The sequence below is a fragment of the Peromyscus maniculatus genome, chromosome 10, assembly GCF_049852395.1.
Source record: "Peromyscus maniculatus bairdii isolate BWxNUB_F1_BW_parent chromosome 10, HU_Pman_BW_mat_3.1, whole genome shotgun sequence".
NCBI lineage: Eukaryota > Metazoa > Chordata > Mammalia > Rodentia > Cricetidae > Peromyscus > Peromyscus maniculatus.
In genome coordinates, this window is record NC_134861.1 from 2,242,318 (window position 1) to 2,256,989 (window position 14,672).

A 14,672-nucleotide genomic window follows, 5' to 3' on the forward strand; every position below is an offset into this window, starting at 1 on the left:
GGCCTGGGCTCAAATTCTGCCTCCATCCAGAGACCCCATTCATTCCCTGCCAGCCTGTTCTGAGCCTCACTTCTTACCAGTGAAACCGGCCAGTAAAGCTTTACCCTGGGGTTCTTGGGGGAGAGTGAAAAGGTGTTTGCAGAAACAGCGTGGATTCTATGAAAGCAGGGTTCTTTTAGGTTCCTGTCCCCGGTTTACATACAGAGTCCAGCCTACCTTAGCAGAAAAGTAGTTCCAGTTCTCTGCTCCACCCACAAGCTATGAGCTGAGTATGGGAACTTTGGGTCTCAGGCTCTGAACCCAAGAGCAGGGACTTGTGCCTAGGGATGCTCAGTAAGTTCAATGAACACATGACTGCGCAGGTCACTGCTCTTCTGGACCCGGTCTTTCCTTTGTACAGAAGTCACATCCCAGGCTTTCCTCCCTGGTACCTCTGACATCTATATCTGCTTTTCTAGAAGAGCCTAGGAGTCACATTTAGGGAAGGTGAGTAGGAGGGAAGAGACTTTGACTAAAAGGTTAGTGCACATTTTTGGCTCCCACTTCCGAATCTTCCAGAAGGCCTTTTATTTTTTGCCTACTTAATAATAACATGAAAAAGCCATGTCACTTTTTTAAATTGAAGTCTTTATGTTAAGCCACCCACTCCAGCCATTCCAGGACGCGGTGAGGAGGGGGCGTGGACAGGTGAAGCGCGCTAAAGGGTAGCGCGTAAGTGGGGGCTCCCTGCTAAGCCTGGTCTGAGAGCCCCCGCGGGAGTCATCGACCCAGGCGCCGGCTTTCAAAACCTGGTAAAGCTTCAAAGTCTCAGGTCCCCAGGTCAGCCTCGTGCCCTCTGTGCCTCCTGCTTCCCCCCACCCACGGCACGAGGGCGGCGCCCCAGCGCGCTGATGTAATCCCGGCGCCTGGGCGGAAGGATATGGAACGCGGCGCTGACTGGCGGGGCGCTGAGGCCGTTGCCAGGTAACGCAGCGGAGCCGCTGCCGCGCGCCGCCTCCCGCCCTCCGCCGCCTGGCGCTGGGGCCGCCGCCGCCGCCGCTGCCGCCGCCGCCGCCGCCGCTGCCGCTTTACGTAAGGCGCAGGCCAGGGCCACCCGGCGCTCGGCAGCCGCCTGCAGCCCTCGGAGCGCAAGGAGAGGCTCCCGCCCGGCAGTCTTGGCAGGTAGGCTGGGGCCGGGAGGGGGGCCGTGGCGGGTGACTAGCTGGAGAGGCGCCGGGCCCGGGGACCCCGCGGGCGGCGTGCGATGAGTGCGCACAATGGGCCGCGACGGGCTGAGGCGGCCCGGCCTGAGGGACAGCGGCCGAGCCTCGCCCCGCGCCCTCAGCTTTGTCCTTCGGCGGCCGGGGGCGGGCGCGGCGCGGTGAGTGGCGGGCGCGCGGGCCTATGGCGCGGGGTCGGCGAAGGTGACGGCCGAGGGCAGAAATGACAGTCGTCCCCCCCCCGAGTCGCCGGCCTGAGCGCGCCGCCGCCCGGACCCTCGCGGCCCGGCTTCCGGCCGGCGTCCGCGGAGCTCCCGGCGTCTCCCGCCGGCCCAGAATCAGGCTGACTGAGAGCACTGCGTAGAGGCCAGGCAGGATGAGCTCTAGGGAGCAGACCCCCGAACCTGGCAGCCCCTCCCCTCAGTGTTTGCCCTTCCCTAGACAAACCTTAAAGGTTCAACCAAGAAAAAGTGGGATGGAGATAAGCTGGGGAGGGGGGACATGCGACTCGAGTCATTTACTTAAATGGGGTTCTTGGTTCTCATCACCTGCATCGCAGACATTGCCTCGTTGCCCAAGTAACTGACAATGCATTTTGCATTTCTGAGTCTTGGCTTTGCCAAAGAAACGGTGGGAGAGGATTGCTGAGGAGCTGGGGACGAGCAGTTTGGAGAACAGGTGATGCCATGGGAAAGACTGTACACCGAAAACCCCACGCAGGATTTATGCTATCCGTATAGGACCCGTTGGACGACACCGTGTCGGTTTTAGAGACTTCAGATTTAAAGGGAGGGAAAAAAAAATCTGTCACTCTGCATTCTGAAGGTCAAATATTCGCCCGCAGATATTTTGGGCTGAACCATTCTTAACTAGGTCTCAGGATCTTTATGACAAAAAACCATTCTGGAACTGTGCCTTTGAAATACCCATGGAGGCTCCTTGTAATTAATACTTGTTATTCTGGATTCAATTGCTGTTCTTGTCAAATAATGAACTTTAAATTTTTATTCTTTCACAAGTTCATGCATATTTATATATAATGTACTTTTATCATAGTTCCCCATGATCTTCTTTTATCCAAATAATTAGTTGTAGTTATATATATATTCATGTGTGTATATAGTCATGTGTTTGGGTGCATATGTGTGTGTGTGTGTGTGTGTGTACTTGTGGAGGCAAGGGATCAATATCAAGTGTCTTCAGTTGCTCTACACCTTATATTTTGAGACAAGAAATCTAGAGATCTGCCTGCCTCTGCCTCGGAAATGCTGGGATTAAAGTCATGTGTCACCAACCTTCAGCTCCACAGACAGGGTCTCTCACTGAACCCTGAGCACACCAGTTGGGCTGGATTGGGTGGCTAGTAACTTCAAGGATCCTCCCATCTGGGGCTGCTCAGCTCTGGGATTACAAAGCATGCACCGTATAGTACCTGGAGGTCCGAACTTGAGACCTTGAGCTTGTGTGGCAAGCACTTTCCTGGCTGAGCCAGTCACACATGTTTAATCATTTAAAAAGTAGTTAGGGCTGGGGAGGTAGCCCAGGTGAAGCTCAGGATTAAATTCTCAGAACCTCACATAAAATGGGGCTTCAATTGGAGTGTAACAGGGTTTTTCATGAGCCTATTTTCACTTACGTGCCACCTTAGCCAGTGAAATGTCAAGAGGAGAGTTTTGCTCTTATTGAGTGTCATGGAGATACATGTATTGTTCTTTGAACATAAGGCTTTAACATGGCAACACAAGGCAAGTCTGGTTAAAGGATGATCAGTTTATTTGATACACAAATTAGGAACATTTAAGAAACTAAAAAGGTTTTTAACTTGTCCCTGGTGGTCATGTATCTTCCCTCTGTTCCTGATTTTATCCCAGGGCTCTTTAAGAGCAGAGAACTTGTTATTCCTCATTGTGTGGAAATGTACTGAGCCCAAGCTTTGCCCCTGATTTTATGTCATTTGACTCGGAGCTTGACTCGGAGCAGTTAATGGCCTCTGAGCCAGTTTTGTCATCTGTGAAATGGGAAGAATGCTGATACCTGTCTTGCAGGATAGATAACCAGAGAGGAATGATGTGAAGTAATTTCATCCACACTCAAGCTCTTAAAATGCTGATATTTCTAAGTCCTCAGATTCCCCTGCTGGCTGAAAGCAGTCACTTGTCTTTAGGCCGCTATTGCTTCCTCTCTACTTTGCCTGGCTTCCCGGATTCTCTTTCCCAAACGCATGTCAGCCTCTGGCCCTGCAAGCTTCTAAGTAAGTACCTGTGATTTGGGGCTTTGAATGCAGTTATACACACCAACAGAGTGGTTGGTGGCCCATTGCTGTTCAGCCCCTGGCGTCCTGGCCAACCCCCTTCTACATTATCTTGCTAAAACTGCTGCTGCTCTGAACATGCCAGTGTCAGACTTTCTTGATGTATAACTCTCTTCTGATCTGAGTGCCCACAACTTACACTTTCTCTGGCTTTTAAAAGTTCTTAAAAGATACTATATCCTCTTTGGAGCCTTTAGAAGTCCTTCAGAATTAATTCTTCCTTGCTGTAGGCCTTGTCTTCTAGTTTTCCTTCCATTATTGCCCATGTGTGTGCATATGCTTCCTTCCCTTGGAGGCCAGAAGACATTAAATTCTGGCTATCATGCTCCTCCTAACATCTTGCTGGGGCCTTTAAACATATGGAAATGTGCCAGTGTTTACTAAATAAAAGTTTGCCAGTTTTGAGCATATTAATATTATAAGTAATTTTAATAAAACATTAACACCAATTAAAGTGTTAGAAATGCAGTTATACTGTGTCGAGGGTAGTTACTCTTTAAAAGATTTCTGTGCAGTTGTTTTTGGCTTCTCACATAATTGTGTCCTGAGTGAAAAAGTCAGTTTTGCCATCTGTTTCTCAACGCTCAGAATCTGCAAAGTGACTGTATTCTGCCCCATGTTGTGGGTAGGGGAACCAGAGTCCAAGCTGAAAACATTTCCCTGTATGAAGGGTAACTCTTCTCTTGGTAGATGACATGATTTTTCTTAATTTTTTTTTTTTTTTTTGTGCGCGTGGGGTGGGGGGGTTTAATAGAAAATATTATTGCTTTCAAGAAGACTTACTCATTAACCCATTAGTACCGGATTGGAAAGACTCAAGTTACATTCTGGCTCCTCTGTTGCTTCCTGGGTCACCATGGAATCTCTTAACCTTCAGTCTTTCTGTGGATGAAGAAGTATCATCCCATGTCTTTTGCTTTGTAGTGAGCTGGGTTCTTGGAATTGAACTCAGGTTTCTTTTCTTTTTTTGGTTTTTTGAGATAGGGTTTCTCTGTGTCGCTTTGTGCCTTTTCCTGGATCTCGCTCTGTAGACCAGACTGGCCTCGAACTCACAGAGATCCGCCTGCCTCTGCTCCCGAGTGCTGGGATTAAAGGCATGCGCCACCACTGCCTGGCTGAACTCAGGTTTCTACGCTTGCTTGACAAATGCCTTTATCCACTAAGCCATCTTGCTGGCCCTGGGGGCTTTTTTGATGACCAGCTTTTTAAAAGAAAGATTTATTTTTATTTATATGTATGTGTGTGCATATGCTTTCCTGGGAGGCCAGAAGACTGTGTTGGATTTCTCTGGAGCCAGAGGTACAGGCAGTTATGGTCTACCTTACTTGGGAGCTGAAAACTGAACTCCAGTCCTCTCAAAGAGCAGTAAATATTCTTTACTGCTGAACCATTTCCTTAGCCCCAGGTACCAAATTTTTACCAGGTCTGCATTTGTTCCTGTTCCCCTCCTTTTTTCCTGAGTGTTTGTGTGTGTGTGTGTGTGTGTGTGTATGTGTGTGTGTGTGGGCGGGCCTGTGTGTGTGTGTGTGTGTGTGTGTGTGTTCGAGCGCGCACTTGGGATTAAACCCAGAGCATCATGCATTCTAGACAAATATTCTGCCAACTAAATTACATCCCCTGCCCCTCTGCGTTTTTTGTTTTCTCCTGGAACTTGCTCTGTAGACCAGGCTGACCTTGAACTCAGAGATCCACTTGTCTCTGCCTCCAAGGCGTGCACCACCACAGCTCAGCATTTTTTGGGGAGAGTCTATGCATTTTTTAAAATCAATCTTCCTTGATCTCTTTCCTCCCTGGTCCCCCTACCCCACCTTCCGAACTATCACTGGTCCTTAGAGAAGAATGTACATTTTCTTCCCTTGGCTAAGAGGCAGTGTTGAAAGGGTTAAGACTACACTCTAAAAGCATTGCCACCTGTACTTATTCTTTTAATTAGATCTGAAATTGTATGTCTTCTTGTTATCGCATAGGTTAGGCAGCTCCCAGAACACCTGGTATAAAAACCTCTGGGAGGGAAACTATTTTAGCTCATTGTTTCTGAGCTTTCAGTCTTATCATGCAGGGCATGATGGCTGGAAGATCTCAACCGGATAGAAGTCAGGAAGCAGTGAAAGACAGACAGATGGGGCCAAAGACAGATACCCCAAGGACCTGTTTCCAGTGATCTACTTATTTCTGCTAAGTCTTACCTTGTAATGTTTTCGGCACCTTCGAAAATAGTGCCCTCAGCTGGAGACCAAATGTTCAAATGAGACTGAGGGGCACACTTCAGATCCGTAACATTCCACCCGAGTCCCCAAAGGTTCATGGGCACCTCATAATGCAAAATGTATTTACTCTATCTCAGGAGTCCCCAGTGTGTTATATTTCAACATTGTTCAAAAGTCCCAAGTCCAAAGTCTCTTCTGAGACTTGAGGCAGTCTCTTAGCTATGAGTCCCAGTAAAATAAAAAATAAAATTACATACATAAGGGCACAGAGTAAACATTTCCATTATAAAAAGCATAACAGAATAGCCAGTGAGGATTGGACCAAAGCCAGATCATAACCCAACAGGGCAAACTTTAAATCTTGTTGCTACATGGCTGTCATCTAAAGTGTGTTGTGAGCTCCAGTGGGCTTGGACAGCCCTGCCCTTTGGCTTTGCTGTTTGCATGTAGCCCATATGACCTCTCTTGGGTTGGCTCCACTCAATGCCATCTTTGGGCTGTCATAGTGCAGGGACCCTAATCTTATCACACATTTCCTGACCTCTTAGACTTTTCTTTGAAATCTGGGTGGAAGCCTCTATGGTCCTTAAGTGTACTTTGCTTGCCTGCTAACCCAGCATCACTTAGTAGTGCCAAGATTTGCTGCCAGCTGCAGTAGTAGCCAGGCTCCCATAGTTACAGCAGCCTCAAGAGTCCTGGGTGGTCAAACACAGTAAAACAAATTGTGGGGAAAAAGCTTCCCAGGTAGCCTTGGCCTTGTTTAGTCTTGGTGTTCTTAAAGTTCTCTCTTTTCAAGGGGGAATTATTCCAAATTGTTTTATGTTTTTCTACCCTTGAACCTGTGATGTGGGGGCCTGGCCACTTTCTGAGATGCCCTGAAGACACCCTTTGCCTTGGTTCTTATCCCTGGCTCTCTTATGATAGTCCTAATTTCTTCAGTAGTCACACTTCTTTGGCTTCAGTTTTACCGTGGCTGCTTCTCTGACCATGTTGCAAGCTTTTCAATCTGTTTTGTTTTTTTCTTACTATAAATTTTAGGAGCTGTTAGCAAAACTCATCCACAGCCGAAATGCCCAGCTACTTTGGAATTTCTAATGGGTTACTTGTAAACTCAGCCTGTCACTGTTTGGAGTTTTGGGAAATGGATAAAGTTTAGACATGTTGTTGTTATATTGTAGCATGTACAGTCTCTAGTCTAGTTTCCAGCAGTCTTTGCTTCCATCTGAAACCTGTCTTTATTGTTCACATTCCTAGTGCCTTCTGGTCTTCTGAGCTCCTACCAAAATTGTCCATTAAACTCTGCTGATGGCTTTCTTGGCTTTGGTTTGTTTTTCTAAAGTTTTTCATATTCCTCCTGTAAGACTAGGTTAAAGGCTTCCAATGCACATCAGCAGCAGTCAGCAATGACCTCAATTCTCTGGGACCAGGTTTCTGTGTTCGACTTTGATCATCGTGACAAAATATCTGACATGCACAACTTAGGTGGGGGAAAGGTTTGTGTTGGTTTGTGGTTCAGTACCCTCATGGTGGAAGGACTGGGGGAGCAAAGTTCCTCACCTCCTGACAGCCAGGAAGAGAGAGGAAGAGAAGCAGAGAGGAGATGGGCGACAAGAGATGGACAGATAAGGTGTCCTTAAGTTCTATCAAAGTGTCCTATTCCTTCAGCTAAACCTTGCCTCTTAAGATTTCCAGCGTTTCCCAGTAAAGTGCCACTAACCTTCGGAAGACCAAGTGTTGAGCACGTGTGCCTGTGGGGAACATTTCAGATTCAAGCCACAGCACCTTTTATCTTGGCACAAAATTGCTGGCTACCTCATGATTGTCCAGTTCTTGTGTTTGTTCTTTCCACCCATCATGCTTGAAATCTTGAAGACTTTGCTGGCATATTCTTTGTACTTCTGTAACCTGATTTTCAGAATTAACTCTTTATTCTCTCATACAGTGTTTGCCTGATACCTGAGTTTTTTTCCATTTAACTATTATTATAATTTATTTTATGTGCACATTTGGGTGTGCATGCACCTCATGTGTGCAGGTGTCTGTGGAGGCCAAATTCCCTGGAACTGGAGGTAGAGGCAGTTGCAAGCTGTTCAGTGTGTGTGCTGGAGAGTAAACCTGGGTCCTCTACAAGAGCAGTAAGTGCTCTTAACTGCTGAACCATCTCTCTAGTCTAGTCCCTCAAGTTGTTTTGTTGTTGATGTTTACTTATGACATTTTAGGGTTTTGTGTGCTTTTTTACTTTGGTTCTGCATGGAGGCATCTCCTGGATTTTTAATTTCTTGAGGAAAGAGAAGGGACTCTTATTTGATGATTCCTTCTAGTGTGCAGTATAATCTTTTTGCACAGTACTCATTCAATGTTTGACTGAATTAACTCAGAATCACTGATTTCAGAAGGAAAGGACTTAGGTCAAAGTAGCTTTTGAGGAGAATTTTGTGACTCAATGCAGGGCCCAGTATATAGCAGATGTGTCAGTAAGTGCAGCTTTTAGCTCATTTGAACAGGTGTAGAAAACACTAGAGCTTGGCGCCTTAGTTACTTTGGTGTTACTGTTGCCATGGTACCTGATGGAAACAACTTCAGTGATTTTGGGCTCATGGTTTCATAGGATTTTAGTCCATCTGGGGACAGCATGTGGGAACACTTCACTTCATGGTGGCAGGGGCATATGGTAGAGGCTGTTCATATCACAGCAAACCAGCAAGCAGAAAGAGAGACAGGAAATGGGCAGGGATAATGTAATCCCAGTCATTCCTCCCCAGGTGACCTTCTTCCTTCAGCTAGTTCTACCTCCTGAAGTGTCTAGTCCTCAAGTAGTTAGGGACCAAACATTCAGAACTTGAGCCAGTGGGGAATATTTCCTATTCAGATTCTTACATTTGGCTTTTGATGTTCCAAGGCTCATGGCCATCTCTTATGCATAATGCATTTAATTCAAATTCAACTTCTTAACAGTTTTGACATTGTTCAAAGTCTGGTGCCAAATGGTCAGCCCTGGGACCATAGACACACAGGTAACATTATATGGATTGAACAGGTTGTATTTATATATTTAGGAAAAAATATACATGTATTTGTTTATATATATATATATATATTTGTATATATGTATATATAAATATAACATATGTTACACATATATAAACAATTAAAGACAAAAAAAGACTGAATTTGAGAGACAACAAGGGAGTGCCTGGGAAGGTTTGGAGGGAGGAAAGGGCAAGGGAGAAATGGTATAATTATACTGTAATTTCAAAAAATAAAAAACTTACAAAAAGAAGTCTATAAGATTCAAAGTAGTCTCTTAGCTGTCGTCCATTCCATTTGTGATGGTTAATTTCCATTGTCAGCTTGACTAGATTTAGAATTGCTTAGGAAAAAATGTCTGGACATATCTGTGAGAATGTTTTCATAGAAGTTTAACTTAGGAGGAAAGACCCATTCTGAATGTGGGTGGTGCTGTCCCACTGGTTGAGGTCTGGGGCTGGATAAAATGGAAGCAAGCTGAGCACCATCATTCATCTCTCAGTTTCCTGTCTGCAGACAATATGTGATATGCTGTCCCTGCTGTGAGTTGCTGCAAGTCCTCCTTAAGATGCTTCTGTCAGAGACTTTGTCACAACAGTGAGAAAAGTACTTAACACCTTATAAAGTCAAAATGAAGTCACAGACTTTTGTGTGCAATGACATACAAACATTACCATTCTAAAGGGAGGAGATGGAGTAGCAAGGAAGGGTGGACCAAAGCAAAGTTGAAACCCAGGTTGGCAAACAGTAGGTCCTGTAGCTCCCAGGGCAGGTGGTGAGCTTCAGTGACCTGGATAGTTCTGTCCCTTTGGCCTTGCCATCCTACTCCACATGATCTCTCTACTGGTTCCATTTGGTATCTTTCTTTAGCAGATGTTCTATGCTCCTGGCATCTCCAATATCTTGGTGTCTGTTATGACTTAGCGCGCCCCCCTTCACAAGTTTTATGCATGATCTCACAAGGAATCTGATCTTGCTCCAAATTGCTTGGCCTTCCTAACAAATCTGGGTAGAAGCCTCTATATATCTGTAACTGTAAGCATTATGCATACCTGTGTGGTGGTATTGTGTTCCTCAAAATATTGTGTGTACCTTAATAAACTTATCTGGGGTCAGAGAACAGAAAAGCCACTAGTTAGGCAGTGATAGCACACACCTTTAATCCTAGCATTCCAGAGACAGAAATCCCTCTGGATCTCTGTGAGTTCAAGGCCACATTGGAAACAGCCAAGCATGGTGACACACGCCTTTAATCCCAGAAAGCCAGCCTTTAATCCCAGAGAGTAGTGGTAGAAAGCAGAAAAATATATAAGGCGTGAGGACCAGAAACTAGCAGCATTTGGCTGGTTAAGCATTTGGCTGGTTAAGCATTTGGCTGGTTAAGCATGTGGCTGGTTAAGCTTCAGGCTTTCCAGCAGCAGTTCAGCTGAGAGCCATTGGGATGAGGACACAGAAGCTTCCAGTCTGAGGAAACAAGACCAGCTGAGAAGTTGACCAGGTGAGGTTAGCTGTGGCTTGTTCTGTCTCTCTGATCTACCAGCATGGACCCCAATAACTCGCCTCGGGTTTGATTTTATTAATAAGAACTTTTAAGATTCCTGCTACATACCTGCAAAACTAGTATCCATCATATAGCTTGCCTCCAGTTCAGTCAGTAACCAGGCTTATTTAGAGCACAGCTGTAGCAGGGTTTTGAGTGCTTAGATGGCTGGACATGGGAAAACATTCCCCTAGGCAGCTCCCATCAAAGGAAGATCTTTTATAGGAATTTATAATTGTATTCCCCTGCAACCTGTCATAGGTGAGTTTGGCCAGTTTCCCAGTATCCAATGGCAGCCCTCTTGGCGTCCAGTCTCTAATAACCACACACTTTTTGTCTTCAGCCTCCAATCCTATTCTGTGCAGAATTCACATTTGTTAAATTCTCTGTTTGCTGTGAGTTGTCACTGTAAACCTGGCTAGAAGTCTCCAGCAACAACAGTACCGTAGCCCAGATGCTCCTCTGCCACAGTAATTAGCCTATTAGCTTTTTTTTTTTTTTTTTTTTTTTTTTTTTTTTTTTGGCTTTTGTAACCTTTATTTTTATATTATGTGTATGAGTTTTGGTTTTTTTTTTTTCTTGCATGTATGTTTGTGTATCAGGTGTGAACAGTACCCAAGGTAAGCCAGAAATAGGTGTTTGATCCCCTGGAACTGGGGTTACAGGCATTTGTGAGCTGCCCTGTGGGTGCTAGGAATTGAACTAGAGACCTCTGGAAGAACAACCAGTGCTTTTTAACCACTGAGCCATTTCTTCAACTTCTAGTCAATTTGTTTTAAACTCAGCCTTCCACAGAAGTCCCTGGGCCCCACCAGAATCATATATGATGGTCTTTTAGCATTCTGTAGCTTCTCTATCCCATTTCTATGAATTCTTTTTAAAATTTTCCCACAAATCATTTCCAGAGGCTACTTGGACATATTTAGTCTCAGTAAACCCTTCTTTTGGTATCATTTTTCTGTATCCACTTTTCATTGATTGTGACCAAATGCCCAACAGAGACAGATTACAGGAGAAAAAGGTGATTTTGGCTTATGGTTCAGTTTTTCAGGTCAGGAAGCCATGGCTGGGAAGTGTCAATGGAAGCATGTGGCAAAGGCTGTTCACATCATGGTGGATGACGAAGCCCATGGTGAGATAGGATGGTTACGGATAATATACCCTCAAGGAGCTAGGTCTCCTTCCCCTATGACCTAGTCCTCCAACTAGGTCCCACTTGCCAAAATTTCCAAAGCCTCCCAAAATTATGCCACCACCTGGGAGCCAAGCAATTAAAATAAGAGTCTAAAGGGGATATTCCAGATTCGAATCATAGTATTAAGTGAATTGATTGATTGTTTATACTTTTTTTTTTTTTTTTGAGACAGGGTCTCTGTATGTTGTTCTGGCCCTCAACATATAGACCAGGCTGGCCTTGAACTCACAGAGATCCACCTGCCTCTGCCTCCTGAGTGCTTGGATTAAAGGTGTGCACCACCACTGCCTGGCTTTGCTTGCACTACTTTATTATGACAGTGCTCACAGATTTAATTCTAACACATGTATATAAAGTAGAATTTATCTCTTCATCTATACCTGCATTTCTTTATTTGCTTAGGGATGAGCTGGAGTGGGCTTTTGCACAGATTTAATATGGAATCTTAAACTATCTTGAAAATGAAGAAGTTTGTCTGTAGGTAACATGTTTTTGTATATGGCTTAAGTAGGTTAGTGGAAAATTAGAATTGTTAGACATTACCTGCTGTTTTTCACTTTAATCTTTCAAAATGTATTTGGGGTAGCTATTGAAACCTCCAAATTTTTCCCCTGTTGCTAAGCTTTGTCCATACCATTCTGTCTCTTTTGTCTTATCAGCATCCCAGCCTCCTTTGTAGTGGGAGCAGATAGGTGAGGAATTGTGTTTGAATGTTGACACTTTAAATGTTGATGATGCTATTTAAGTTTGTGTGCTTTACTGATTAAATTTTCAAAAGTACTTACCTGTTGGTTCTGATATTACATGGATCTCCTTCCCTGGAGTAGCCTATTAGTGGTAGTTTCTTGTATTGGTTATTTTATGTTTATCTCTTTCCTTAATCATTGGAACTTGTGTATTGCTAATCTCTTAAAATCTGCTCCAGTGATTTGGGAATGATAGTATTGTCTCAGCAGATGAACTTGCTGTATTGCTAGTGTCTGTTACAAATAAAGGCATTGGGGCAGTGAATACAGAATGCTTGAGAATCTTCTCTGTGTGTGCATGTTTCTAGCCTGAGTAGTGAATGAATGAGTTCTAAGAACGTGGGATGTGGCGGCGGGGGGTGGGGGGTGGGGGTGGGGTGGGGTGGGGTGGTGGTGGTGTTGAGTATGGGGGTGTGGCCAAGTAAATATTTAACATGAGTCAGTTGGTTCTGTGTATGTAAAACACATGAGGGTAAATGAGTGAAAAGAACTATGTCACAGTATACTTTCAGATCCCCCCCCCTCTGTGTGTGTGTGTGTGTGTGTGTGTTAGTCCTTTGTAATTGGGACAGAGGTGTTTAAATGAGTAGGAAGGGATTTGTTTTCCTTTCATCCTGGAGTCTATTTCTTTTTTTTTTTTTTTTTTTTGTTTGTTTGTTTTTGGTTTTTCGAGACAGGGTTTCTCTGTGTAGCTTTGCGCCTTTCCTGGAACTCACTTGATAGCCCAGGTTGGCCTCGAACTCACAGAGATCCGCCTGGCTCTGCCTCCCGAGTGCTGGGATTAAAGGCGTGCGCCACCACCGCCCGGCTATCCTGGAGTCTATTTCTAATTCAACTGTATTTTTCCAAAGCACCTTTGGCTTTGGAGTAATTGCCAATGCATCACTATTTCAAAATTGAGTCTGACTACAGCTTTTGGTGTTTGTGTGTGTGTGTGTGTGTGTGTGTGTGTGTGTGTGTGTGTGTGTGTGTGTTTGTTTCTTCATTTATAACCCCAGACTTGAGTTTTTCTTGCCTCATCCTCCCAAGTTGCTGCAGTGACAGATATGCAACTACACCTGTCTTTATGTTTTTGTTGCATTCTTTTGCTAGGATTCTGAAGGAATGTTAGGATAAGATTAAAGTTGAAGTTCATTTTGTTAAAGGATATTGTGTGTGTATTAGTCAGTTTTTTCATTGCTTTAATGAAGTATTGAGGTGGCTTGTTTGCAAAGAAAAGAGATTTATTTGGCTCACTGTGTTTGGAGGTTCATGGTTAAGGTAGGTAGTCTCATTGATGAGAGTGATGGGTACATTTCCTTATGGTGGAGAGGACTGGTAGCTAGCTCCACCTTTCCGAGGCTTCCACTGCAGCGTAGCTTGCCATAATGTAGTCTTGGGTATTAATAGCTGTTAGAAAGCTTACTCTTTTTTTCTTTAAATAAAAGATTTGCTATTTTATTTGAGTGTGTGCATAATGTGTGCCTGTCACACATGTGCCAGTGCCCAGCCTATGAGCTGGGATTACAGGGGGCTGTGAGCTGCCTCATGTTGGTACTGAGAACTGAACTGAGTCCCCTGGAAGACCAGCAAGTTCTCTTAACTACTAAGTCATCTCTCCAGTGCATAAAGCTATTTTTTATTTTATTTTATTTTATTTTATCTTATTTTATTTTATGTGAATGAGTGTTTTTGCCTGCATGTATGTAGGTTTAATACATTTTACAGTTCACAGCCATAGAAGTTTTATACTTAGACACTTTGACAAGCCACAGTTTCATATTCAAAAATTATATGCATGCTATGAGCTAATATTTTACATGATAAAATGTTTTTCAGCTTTGACAGGGTAAGTTTTGTGGAGAAATATTCATGTCTGAGAAAGCAGAAAGATAACAGGTCCCTAAGGAGCAATTTCCATAATACAAGACTGGTCCAGAAAGTGTCCTGAGAAAAAAATTGTGGTACCTTTGATCACCAGGAACAACCAAATGAATTAATTTGAATGACAGCTTTCAACACTGGCCAATCAAAATTTTGCCTTCATTTGCATGGCAAGAACTGCTTGGCTAGTTACCCCAATTGCAAGAAGTTAGCTCTCCAGTTCCCTCACTTCCAGCCAGCAGACTGGTGGTAGGTCTGTCTGGTGGGTTCTTCTTCCTGCCCTGCTCCTTCATTGTCAATGTACTGGACAGTTGTCCTTTTCTGCTCAGGTCTGAAAGGTGCAGTCTTGCACCTACATGCCAATTCTCTCCACAGGTTTCATCATGTTTTGCAGTAACAGACATTCTGAAAACCTTTTGTTTGTTCTAGGTAAACTTGCTTAGGAAAAAAAAATGTTTTGAGACAATGTCTCGCTATATAGCTCTGGCTGGCTCAGAACTCACTCTGTAGACCAAGGCTGGCCTTGAACTCACAAAGATCCACCTGTCTCTGCCTCCTGAGTGCTGGGATTAAAGGCATGTGTT

At 44.4% G+C, this 14,672-nt stretch overlaps 1 protein-coding gene across 7 annotated transcripts in view; it reads left to right on the forward strand.

Moving 5' to 3' along the window:
* Positions 1–1,006: 1,006 nt before the first annotated feature.
* Kiaa0232 (KIAA0232 ortholog) overlaps positions 1,007–14,672 on the forward strand; it is a 68,063-nt gene continuing 54,397 nt past the window's right edge. For all 7 annotated transcript variants that reach the window (XM_076545692.1, XM_076545696.1, XM_076545693.1 and 4 more), the window contains exon 1: positions 1,007–1,161. The gene's annotated coding sequence lies outside the window, so the exon portion shown is untranslated. The remainder of the gene's footprint in view (positions 1,162–14,672) is intronic.